The sequence below is a fragment of the Spermophilus citellus genome, assembly GCF_964194105.1.
Source record: "Spermophilus citellus genome assembly, chromosome: 6".
In the NCBI taxonomy this organism is placed as follows: Eukaryota; Metazoa; Chordata; class Mammalia; order Rodentia; family Sciuridae; genus Spermophilus; species Spermophilus citellus.
This window is the reverse complement of record NC_138187.1, coordinates 18,696,451-18,709,211: the sequence shown is the minus strand read 5'-3', so window position 1 is coordinate 18,709,211 and position 12,761 is coordinate 18,696,451. Positions and strand designations below refer to the sequence as shown.

At 45.6% G+C, this 12,761-nt stretch overlaps 1 protein-coding gene across 1 annotated transcript in view; it reads right to left on the bottom strand.

Moving 5' to 3' along the window:
* HS3ST4 (heparan sulfate-glucosamine 3-sulfotransferase 4) overlaps positions 1-12,761 on the bottom strand; it is a gene marked incomplete at its 3' end in the record, with an annotated part of 342,728 nt that overhangs the window by 42,927 nt on the left and 287,040 nt on the right. The window lies entirely within an intron of this gene.

Genomic DNA, 12,761 nt, shown 5'->3' with positions numbered 1-12,761 from the left:
AATCGCAGCCTTGTTTTAGTTATTAAAGGGCATCTGAGACAGAGACAGGCAGCCGAGTTGGCTGCACAGAACCCAAGGAGACGCTCTCCTTCCTTCCTCCTGAATGAGATAGCAGTGCAGATTCTGAAATCAGACAGACCTGGGTTCTAATCCCAGCTCTGAATCTGATGACTCTGGGCAATTCCTTCACTTCCCCGAGCCTCAGTCTCCTCATCTGTATGATGGGGTTAAGAAGAGCCCCTCCTAGCACCAGGGCTCTCGAGAGGTGTAAACAGCACTATGCACATCAAGTGCCGGATAAATATCAAGAAGTTCCATAAACGTTCACGGTTGTCATTATTATTACTACTTTATGCTTAAGGGGACCCCGGGAAACAACCGAGCTTTCAATTCTAGCAGCTCTGGCTCCTAAATGTCTCCAGAATGCTGCTTCACGACTTTCCCCTGACTGCCGGCTTCAAAAGAGCTCTTGGTTTTCAAAGCCTACATTGGATAAGTCTGTGCATTTGCATGCTACCAAAAGCCTCCCGCCCCCCCCCCCCCCCCCGCCACCCCGCGGTGGCTTGGGTAAGTCCGGATTATTCTGTTTATTCCTTCCGTCATAGTTATCATTGATCATGTGGCAGCAGCCCTTTGATTATGTCTGGGGTCTCCCAGGCGCCTGCTCAGGGCAGCCTTTGTCAACTAGATCTGCCTGCCTCTGCCACCAGTGAAATGCTGATGGTCACAGCCGCCGTCCTGTCCCCCAGCAAAAAGGGACCTGAGAAAATGCCCGAGGTGAGAAATTCCTGGGGAGGGGCTCTTCATTTTCCTATCCTGCTGCATCTCACCAGCGGTGGAAGTTGCCTGCTCCCCTGGCATTTCTTGCTGAATTGGTACCCACAGCTGCTTTCATCTTTATACAAGACAAACATAGTCATTTCCCTGTTTTACTATTAACACTCTGGCATAATTGCTTGGGCTCTCAACTGTGACCTGCTAGATATTCGCTCAGCTGTGGAATTTTCAAGGGGAATACAGCATCGTCGTTAAAGACCGCGATATGCAATTCCCCCCCCCACCAAATCTATTTGCCTGTAAGCCCCCAAGTCAAATCTCTTGTTGAATTTGTTCAAACATAAATGAAGAGTTGAATTTACATAGATTTAATGTCTTATAATCTTTCTGGTCTGGGAATCTATATTCAAGACTCGGCGCATCAGCTCAGATACATCGCGTTGAATTGCTGAAAATAATTTTAATCCCTCTAAAGCCCCAATCCTTTTGCACATTACTCAACCCGAGCCGCCAATCCTCTCTAATAAGACACACACAAAACCTGCTGCTGCCAACTAATAAATGCACATTTCTAGGATTGGGGCCATGTGCATGGGTCTGTTTAGAAAAACAAATATTAATGCACAAACAACTTTTGCAAAAAAAAAAAAAAAGACTTGGTGAGTTGTTATTTCTGGGGGGGTTCCCATGTTACCCCACCCCCCAGTAATACTAATGGTGATCATTATTGGGGGTTATTGGAAGAACTTGGGATAAACATTCCATCAGTTATATTTATCCAGAGTTCACTTGAATAGGTTCGCTTTCTGCATGCAACCCAGTATTCATGGAGTCCCTGGGATGTACCAGGTGCTGGTCATACAGCAGTGAGCAGAACCTATGTCTCCCTTGCTGTCCTGGAACTGATATTCCATTGGGGGACAGACGAGCCAACAAATGCAAATGACTGTGTAACCTGTCAGGTGGCAGTAAAGAAGTACTCAGAACAGCAGCATTGCAGAATGAGAGAGGACCGTGACGGTGTTAGGCATCACATGGTAGCTGTAGGGACTGCTGCACAAAGGTGCCCAGGAGTTGGAGGAAATGTGCAGAAAGAACACTGATGTACCAGTGACATCGATGAGGAGCATGGCCCCTGCTCAGTCGCACTTCCTGTGACCATGCCCGTTGGCAAACTCACATTGCTGTTCCTCCTCAAAGACAGATACCCTATCTCCTTGAACCTGGCCTTGGTATTGCTCAAAGCAATGCCACACCAAGCAAGTGTGGCCAATATGACGCTAGAGAAATGCTTTTGTGTCTAGGTCTTAAGGGCCCTTCAGATCCTGCTTCTATTCATCCTCTTGGAATCCTGAGTCCATCAGACTTGAAGCCCGTTCTAGCCCCCTAGAGGCTGATGTGCTCCCTCAAACATCCAGCATGGTGACCAGTCCAGTGAGTAAGGTCATTGTGGACCACTGGAGGGCTGTAGCCATGTGAATGATCCCAGGTGAAATGAGCAGAGGAGCTACACCACAGGAATGTAAGAAATAACAAACCAGTGGTCTTCCAAAGCATTAAGTTTGGGGATGTTTTGTTACGCGGCAACAGCTAGCTGCAACACCAGGGAAAGAGTATCCCCGGAAGATAAAAAGTAGTAGAAATGCCTTGAGGCAACTGCACTTCAGAGAAGGGAGTTAAAAGAACTCCAGGTGGCTGGTATGAATGGAATGGAGTATCCCTGAATCCTTGACCATTCTGAATAATTTCAGTAAAAGCAGTGGCTACTCCGGTTTCTCGCCATCCTCATCCACGAGCTGCTATTGCATGAGGTATTTTCTGGCTACTTTATTTAATCCTCATGGAAGTCCTGTGTGGAATGTACTACTGTTCTCAGTTCAGAAACAAGGCAACTGTGCTTGGACAACAGGAGTTTCTTACCCAGCCAGTGTGTGTAGAACTAAACCCATTCTAACTCTAAAGCCCATGTTGTAATCCCTGGGCTTGCCTGGCTCCAACCCTCAATTCCCTCCTGTGCCCAAAGACTGGGTGGTTCCTTCTAATCCTGCTGCAATCACTTCAGGTATCTCCTCCTATGGATGAGGTGGGGCTCCTTGTCAGTCTAACCCCTCATGCAGCCACCAGAACAGGATGCCTGTCCCCAGTCCCTGCCCTAAGTTTATTCCCTACAAACCTGAAAGTGCTTTTGCACTTTGACCAAACTTGCAGAGTTCTAAGAAGGTGCTCTAGTTTAAAGTAGAGTCACAGAATGGACACGTTTGGGACTGACGGAAGAAGGTGGGTTTATTTTTTTAGGTCATTGATGGAGAAATGAATCCTACTCAGCAAACAAAGGCTAGGGATGAACTCTTATATTTGTAGATGGCAGTAGAGAGGTATCCTAGATGTCCCAGGGAGGAATGTTAGGACTCACCAAGTTTAAGATATTCAATGATTTCACTAGAAGAAATGCCCCCATGGAGAGAACAGGAGAACGTTATGATGATGTTCTGATGGGCCAGGCACAGAAAGCTAAATATGGCATGATCTCACTCTCCCAGCACATGGAATCTAAAGCCATCAAACCCATAAAATTAGAGTGTCTATGGGTGGTTACAGAGGCTGGGGGGTATGGGGAAAATGGGGAGATGGTGGCCAAAGCGTACAAAAATCTCAGGAGAAAATAAGGATTTTTTTTCTTTAAATCTCGCAGCATGGTGAGTACAGTTAATAATGGCAGACTGTACATTTCAAAATCTCTAAGAGTAAATTCCAAATGTTTTTACCCCCCCAAAATAAGTATTTGATGTGATGGATTTGTTAATTAGCTTCCTTCATTTATTTCACAAGGTAGTCATAAATCCTAACACCCATGTGTACCCCAGAAATATATACGATTGTAAAATTTCAATTAACAGTCATGATTTAAAACGTTCATGAAGAAATGTCCAATGTGAAGATGATCATGCCCTTCTCTTCTGTAAGTGAAAAACCAAGCTGGCCTGGATGGGTAACTGAGATGCCTGAGCAGAACTGGGATGCCCTTGGGGAAGGTACTAGGTAATACAGTTAAGAGAAACAAGCCCCACCATATTTACGCGCCATCCAGCTGCGTAAAGGAGCCAAGGCTCACAGAATAGTATTTTCCAAGTTCTTCAGCCCAGTTCATGGTCATGGCCCCAAAGGTCTGCAGAATAAGTGCAGAGCACTTCATGAGACCACATCTCAGACGAGACATACAGGTTTCCTGCTAGATTACTAGTCGGAACGAACAAATTCCAGTGGAAGATATTGGGTCATTCCCTCATCCTTGGATTTCCCAAATGTGCATCATCTTAAAGAGTTTCAAGAGTAATGAGGACACTATACAAATTTCACCCAGAGCATTGACCTTGGAACCCAACCTCCCTGTTAGATGGGGCTGTGCGCTTTCTCAAGCCTACTGGGACAGTGACATTAAAAAGCACATCTATCATATGCAGCATGGTGTCTAGCTAGAGTAAGTGCTCGGTAAGTGTCTGTTGCACAAATAAATGGAAAAAAATGTTGTAAGAATGACCATGATGTTTACAGTCCTGGGCCGTGATCCACATCTTTGCATGTATTTACCACTTCATATATATGTTCTTAACCAATGAATCCCATGCCTCTCATGTACCACAACAGGATGATGGTACAACCTCTTGGGTGCCATCTTGAAATTTTAAGGATGAGACCACCATCATGCAGATAGACCTACCAGTCAGCCACAGAGCTCTAGAGACCACTGGTCTGATGCTGGGTACCAATCCTGATGCCCCATATTCCATACTATAGGTATCACTGCTTATTAGACTTCTAGAAGGTGGGGAGAAGATGGAGCATGGTGCTTCTAGGTTGCTTTTCTCCTCTAAAAGCTTATTACCCATCATTTGGAATTGTGGGACATCTGAGTCAGAATGGTCCTAAAATAGTGCATCCAAATGTTGTCAGATTGCCAAGTCACCAAAGGTCCAGAAAGGAAAAAGCATGTGCACAAGGTCACACAGCAAGTAAGTAGCCCATCTGGATCCAAAGCCCCAGCCCTCTGGAGCTGAACTTGGTACATTACTCCATCTGAACTTTCTCTAACTAGTCTCTCTTCATGCTTCATGGTCCTGCTTTTTTTCCTCAAAACCCCAATACAGCAAAGATGGGGCTCTTCAGAGAAGGTGTGAGAGCCGGGTGACCAAGTCACGCATTTCCAATTGACCCCAACTTGAGACTTCTGATGAACCTACCAAATGAGATTATGCCTTCAGGAATATATTAACATGATTAAAAGAAGGAAAGATACATTCGTAGGCAGGAAAACAGGTGAAGGAAATTCAGGACCCACAGTGCACAATCTAAAGACACTTGATCCCACGGGGGATGTGTTCCTTCAAATCTGCCTCCTCCTGGTCCCTGCCCTGGTCCCTTACAGCTTTACACCCGAGTCCTGCTGCCAGCTTAGGTGTATGACTAATGGATCTATTTTAAAATAAATCCTCTAATTATCTTAGGAAGAATATAGGTCTATTGCATCATGAGGAAGAGCACGAAATGGTTTATCAGGAAAAGCATAAAATGCAAACAGTTGACAGGTGCCTCCATTTTATAATCTTGTTTTAGCATCCCTTGATTTTTTGAATGTGACAACACCCTCAACGAAGGCAGGTTCTCTGAGCTTCTTGCAGATTGAGACGTCTCTAAGAACAAATATATTTTCTTTCCTCCCTGGAGTCTGCTTTGAACTTAAGACTCCTCAATCCCTTGTCCTTGTCCTCCCTGTTCTCTCCTAGACCAGCCCTTTCCACCCTGAGCCCTGCTTGGGTCCTCTCACCTGCAGCTCCTCCCCATGCTTGCCCCACCTGACCCCATTCTCCCTCATCCCTCACCTGCTCCCCCCCCCCATGGCTTCCAACGTGGGGCTCTGTTTCGCACGCTCCTCCACCCACCACGAAGAATTTCATCTCTGCGTTTGCGGAGTCCTGTGCAGGAGCACCTGCAGGGCTTCATGCATAATAAATGACCCCTCGGTGACACATGTATTCTATTAGCCATTCAGACTCTTTTAGGACTTTTTTAAAAACATACTTTGCCATTCACCAAAATTCTGGGAGACATTTAAATAGGGGGAAAAATCCATAAAAAGCGCAGAATGTCTCAGGTTTCTGGAAGGAGGTTTTAATGAAGAATTTCTCCCCAGAGGAGCATTTCCTGAAATGCTTTTTTGCTCTGTTCCACAAGTTTCTCTAGTGAGTACAAGACTAAATCGCAGGTCTCCTCAAAAACAATGTCAATGGAATACATTTAAAAAAAATGGTCCCAGGTTACCATAACAACCAAGGTTCCAACATCATGTTGACTAACTGCAAAGTGATATGATCAGGAAGACCAGAGAAGAGAACAAAAGTATCAGGTTGCTATAGCAACTAGATATACAAAAAAAAAAAAAAAGGAGTCGTTTCAATAGGGATGTTTTCAGTACAAAAGTAAATGTAAAGAATGCTTCTTGGCTAAATGATCACCTAGGAAAATTTTTAATTAGCCAAGAGAGTTTCCATTATGTTGTTTGGTTACCAGAACTCTGAGACAGAGGCTGTATCAGTTAGCTATTGCTGTATAACAAATAGTCCAAGCACATAGTGACTTTGAACAAGAGCCACTTATTTTTCTTATGAGTCTATGTGTTGGTTGGGGGAGTTTTGCTGATCTGCCCCGGGCTCAGATTTTATTATCTGGTTATGATCATCTCATTGCTCCAGGCAGCTGGGGATGGGCTAGTGTAGGGAGGCTTCAGCTGAGATCGGTAGACTTTGTTGCATGTAGCCCTTCCTTCTGTAGCAGGCTACTCTGGATTTGCTTTCATGGTGGAGCAGGGTTCCAGAAGAAAGTCAAATGTCAGAAGACCTCTTGGATCTGACATTCAGCTCTGACAAGGTCTTTCCTCCACTATCTTCTATTGGTTAAGTGAGACAAAGTCTCAGTATATAGGGAAATAGATAACCATTTCTTGAAGAAAGACCTTCAACATCCCATTTTGCAAACCATTTATCAAGATGCCAATTTTTACATGTAATATCCCCCTTGAAATCACACAAGGAAGTTAAACAGGCAAAAGTCAAATACATCCACCTAAATATTAAAAGGCGTTGGGCTCCCAGAGAGCAAAACAATATCATAAAATGCCAAATTATAGCTGTGCCTCAGATACCATTTGGACGCTGCATTTGTCGGGATTTTGTACTTGTTCTTTAATTTTCTTCCTTTCCTTTCACACTGACCAGTCAAGTGACCACTTGAGTCTCGAAGGGCACATAATTGAGGTTGAAGATGAGATGGCCTGAAATGTTCACTCATCAGCTGATGCGGTAAAGTTGAGGGAGGGGGTCAATGAAAATGGTGGATTCTGAAATCACATGACCTGGGGTCCAGTTTTCCCTCAAACTCTGATTTGTTACATGAACTACTTACTGGCTTGACTTTTGCATGTTTAACTCTCTTGTGGGATTGCCAGGAGATATTATTCGTAAAAGTCAGCACCTTGATAAATGGTTTGCAAAAAATGACTCTAATTCTCCACATCCATTGCAATGAATGGAACCCTTGACTTCCATGATCCTCGGTAACCACATAGCATATTTATCTACTTTATTGATACTAAGACTTTTTGCTTATCAATATCTCTGAGGTTGGGGGTGCATGACCCAAGTGAGGTCATGTTACAATCAAACATAAGAGTCATAGGTCCAGCGGCTGATGGCACTCCAGATGCAGTAAATATGGCGGCCCCTTTCTCAGAGAGTGGAGTTAATTCAAGTGGACAGATTAGAACAGTGTCTCTGGGAAGTGCTAATCAAATGTGAACTACGAGAAGGAGAAAAATCCACTCTGGGCATGCATGCCGGTCTTAGAGAGGAAGATACACTAAGTATGCACTTCAAGCTGTACATGGTTTGAATACATAGAAATGTACCTGGGAGATGTCTTAAGAAAAGACTACTGGTCAGTGCCAGCTGCAATGTTCCTTGATTGGAATTTAACTGTCGCATCAATACTCAGGACACCCATTTTATAGAATTGAGAATCAGAGAAGGGGGTGGGGAGTTGCACGGAGGGTCATCAATCAACTAGAGACCTACAGAACTTGCACCCAAATATCTGCCAGATCATCATTGCCCGCCAACTTCCTGGGGGCATGAACCACAGAGAGGAGGGGACATGAGTGACTTTATCATTTTAGACCTTAGAATTACTTGGTAAGTAGAAAAAGGAGTAGCTAGTCCATGCTGATTCAGAACGTCTCTGGAGGAGGTGCTTGAGATACCCATTTGATTAAAAGTAGGGACGGGGACTTGGAAATCATGTTTGCACAGAAAGCAAGAGGTTTTTATATAGATTGTGTGTTTGCTTGGGGGAGGCTTAATGGAGATTATGAGGGGTGAGCCCCCCGTTCTGAGAAATCAGTGCACCCTGTAAAATGCAGTCCATCCTCTCTGCTTCTGTGGACCTTCCTACCAGATGAAACACGGAGGAGCCTCCACACATCTTTACCCGCGTTTGCATCCCTGGGTAGCCAGACCTGGCTGCTGAGGATTTACTACATAAAATTTTTGGATGCCTACACCATCCCCCAGGAATTCATTAAATGCATAGTCTGGATGTGTAAGGAACAAATGCCTCCCAGTGTTCCATTCTGCAAAGGGATGTCCTTCCTCTGTTCACAGAAAGACTCGAGAGCGAGATCCTCATCTAAATAAGACGCGAGACATCATTTGGAAGTTTGTGCTGCTGCTCAGGCAGGAGGAATCAGGCATTCCGGCCACACTCCTGCAGGTGTGCGCTGCCTTCTGTAATTAACCTTCCTATGTTTCCACAGTGCATCAGATGGCGACGGGTCTCGTTTACCTGAGGGACACGCAGGTGCCTGGTGGGAGACATCGGGGGTTCTTTCAAGACGCTCAGTGAGTGAGAAGCAGCAAGAAGGAAAGGGAGGAGAAGGATCTTAAGAGGAAGAGATGAAAACCCCCTCCCTTGGTGCATTTCTTATGTAGAATGATGCAGATAATAGAAAATGGTGCCGTGACAGTATTCTTCCTCTTAAAGGGACTAGTCATTAAAATGTTTTCATATTTCTTGCAGAAAAAAAAATCCTTTCTCCAAATCCTCCTCTACAAATTACCTTTTGGAGTTCAGAATCAGAAGAGAGTCCTATGTGATAGCGTGTATCTAATGGTTTGCTTGCGCCCCTTGGTTTTGTCCCCAAGAACCCTTAAACATCTCTAGGGGGATGTCTTGCAAAACGAAGTCTCTGATGGACATGACTCTTCAGCGTCCACCGTGGAGACCAGTTTTCTCTATAAGACCTTAACGACATGGCAGGTCACACCCGGTGAATGGTCCCATGGATCTCCCATTGTGACAAGCAGAAAGTCTGGTGGTTCATTTTTTAGAATACGGAATTTAGTCTTCAATGTAAAATTACTTAAGATGTAGGAAAATCAGCGCAAGAGGAAAGAGAATAAATGGAACAAATGGTTACCAGCAGTTAACACCTGCGCGTGACAGATTCACAGCCTCTGGACAAACAGGAGGAGACAGGGAAGGGCCAGGCCTGACCAAGGAGGATTGAATTCATACATCCGCAAATGCTCTCAATCCCAGAGAGACATCCTGGATCCAGAGAACAGAGGGAGGTGGGAACCACTAAGGGTATATTTCCCCAAATAAACGACTTCGATGCACCCCATAGTACTCAGCCAATGAAGAGCCAGGGAAGGGACCTTGTGTGGATGGATGCTGATTTTAACAGCCCGGGGTGTGTCCACTTCCCCTGACATCTATCTTGCAAGATGGTCAGTAAAGCTGGGCGTGGTGGTGCACACCTGTAATCCCAGGGATGCAGGAGGCTGAGACAGGAGGATCACCAGTTTGAGGCCAGCCTCAGCAACTTAATGAGGCCCTAAGTGATTTAGCAACATCCAGCCTCAAAAAATATAAACACATATACACATGCAAACAGCTAGGGATGTGGCTCAGTGGTAAAGTACCCCTGAGTCCATTCCCCTGTACCAATAGATAGATAGATAGATAGATAGATATTGTCATCAATGCCTTGCTTTTGCTATACCTTGTGCCTCTTGCTCCCTCCTTTGGGTTTGGACAGCTGAGGGGGTTCCTCACCGCATTATACTTTAGTTTAATCTTTCCTACATTGTCAAGGAGATCATCTCAAACATACCCTGGATGAAATTCCTCACTTGTTGAAAAATCCATTATTACACCATCTAAATGGGCGGACATTTGCTGGACAGATGCCTAGGAGCTGTGGTCTGTGTTTCGTTGTCTTTGCTCTTTCCCCAGCAGGACTCAGAGGCTTGTGGAAGGTTTGGGTGTCTAGTCTCCTCCAACCGGTAAGTAGAGCAAGACAGGAGCCCCTTCCTTATTGAGGTGCCTGTGACTAGGGCTGGCGCACCAGAGCTGGGGCTTGGAGGGCCTGGGTCCTCTGTCCCTGGGCAAGGGCTGCCTCCTTCCCCGCCTTCTTTCCCTCCTGCCTTCTGGGTTGATCTAAGCTGACTCTCCGACCCCACGCCCTGGTTTTAACTCAGCCTCCAATTCCCATGACCGGTGGACGTGGTATAAATAGACAAATAAGGCCCTGACACCTAGCCCTCCTGAGCTTCAAACCCTAAACACCTTGTTGAACGTTAGGAGATTCTTTATTTGGAGGGGGGGGGGGTGAAGCTAGTCATTGAAAACAGCCCACATTGAAAATCCAAGTTTAGTTTAAAAGTCCACATTTCCATCATCTCTTGAGAGAGTGGAAGATTTGGCTCTGAGCACTTCCTTTTGGTGGGACACCATATTGGAAGGACATGACCTAGGAGAGGTCTGTATTGTCCCCTTCTCTCAGTCCCCAACTCTCAGACAACATAAGCCCACCCAACCCGTTCCCCGAGACTCCCAGCTTCTTATATATTTCCATAGTGGACCTAGAGGTACCCTAAAGCCTACTCTCCATTTTTATCTGGAAAGGATATTCCAATGGTGGTGTGATTGTTTCCTTGAGGGTAAAGCCGATGTTAATTGTCAACAGCAGGTTCTAACTGACAGGGGTTGGCCATTTCTTTAGTTACTCAGAGTTCTGTGCGATTCTCAAGGTTCCTAACCCGCTTCCAGACCAGCCTCTCTGTCCCCAGTCTCAGAACTGGTTACAGAATGAAACCCAGTGGGCCTCGGTGACGTCCACTAGCAGGGCTGCCTGTAGTCACCTAGTCAGAGTATGACAGTCTCATCCCCCGGGGACAAAAAGAGGTAAAAATCAAGCAGACCATCATTTGACTAAGCCCACCCAAGAGGATGTCACGGCAGATATATAAATGGAAAGACCATGAAGGTTTAATGTGCACCTATTACTATGGCAAGCACCATGAAAAAGCTTATTACTCACCCCTGCTTTATAGATGAGAACACTAAAGACCAGGGGGCGGGCAGCAGATTAGCGCTGGACCCAGGACTTGGACTTATTTGACTCCAATATTTGTTTCTCTAAATGCTCTGAGTTGGATCTGTTTTAGTTGGATTCCAATTTGGGGAACTTGGCTCTGAGACAGACATATAATCATATAATATAATAAGAATGTAATATAATAATGGCCACCAAGTACTTATTGGTCTTTCTCCTATGTTTAGTCCATATATTTAGATGGGACTCCTTCATCAACTCCAGAAGGTCAAGTGCATGACCCAGTTTGGTAAGACTATTCCCCCTGCCTGGCTACCTAGGGTTAGCTCGTGGCTGAGCATGTGAGCTGAGCCAGTCCACCAGGGTCGATCTCAGGACTTTTGTAGGAAGGAAGGGAGGGAGGGAGGGAGGGAGGGAGGGAAAGTGTTTCTTTTCCCCATGGGACTCAAAAGCGAGAGGCCCTGGGGCTAGGGCTCACCATCATGAGATCAGAACTGTTTACAGAATGAAATCAACCCAGAGATCTGAGCCCTGAGATGAAAGAAGAAAGAGAAACTGAGAGACAGGTCCTTACAACAGTATTTGAGTCCCCTGCACTGAAAGCTGAATGACTCATCCTCTTCCTACTCCAGAGCCAATATACTCCTACCTGCGTAGACCCGTTTGGTCAAATTTTCTGTTACATCCCATGGAAGAGTCTCATCCGAATTCCAGACAAGAAGTAATGGCAAAATATACCAATGTACCAATGTACCTGCCCAGGACTCTTAAACCTACCCTCCTTCTGGTCTCAGTGGTTCCTAGAGGTAGGTGTCCAGCCAAGATGGCGGTGGAGATGGAGAAGACTTGGATGCAGGTGAGTCTGGCTCTCATGTACCATGACCCGACACTGGACGTTAAGCCAGCCGCACACCTTTAAGCAAGAAGTAGGTGCAGGGTGTCAACCCGTCTGCTGTTAGAGAAAGACAGGGTGGCTTCGGCAGCCAGGCACAAGTAATTTACTAGGGCTTTCTGTGTTGGCAAATACTCATCCAGCTAAAGTCGACTGTGGAAATAATTTAATCAGACTTAAAAAGAAGGAGAAGAAAGAAAGAAACCCTTTGACGAGTTTCTGTATCAAAAACCGTGCAGACGCTGCCGTGCCGGGGGACTGTGGATGTGTGTGCGATTCTCCGTGATTAGAGACAGCGCTCAGAAGCCAGGAACAGAGCAGAAATAAACAGGCCCTTCAGAGGATGGGATCTGTGATCCGTGGTGCAGGGCTTGTCCTGCCAAGCATCTTCATCAGATCTCGAGGACTCGGTGTCACCAGTGAGTAGCAGGGAAGGCTTCTGGTTAATGAGAAGCCCAAAGGAAAAGGGAGAGTGTCTCTGTCTGGAGTCCCCAGTCGGTCAGTGTAATTAACGACTGATCAGTTAATTACAAAAATCCAAGCGGATCAATGGCAGGTGGCGTTCGGACATTCCAAAACCAAAGAGAATTAGAAAGTATGGCTTTATTCCTCAATGCGGCGTCTGATAGACGGAGACCAGGGGAC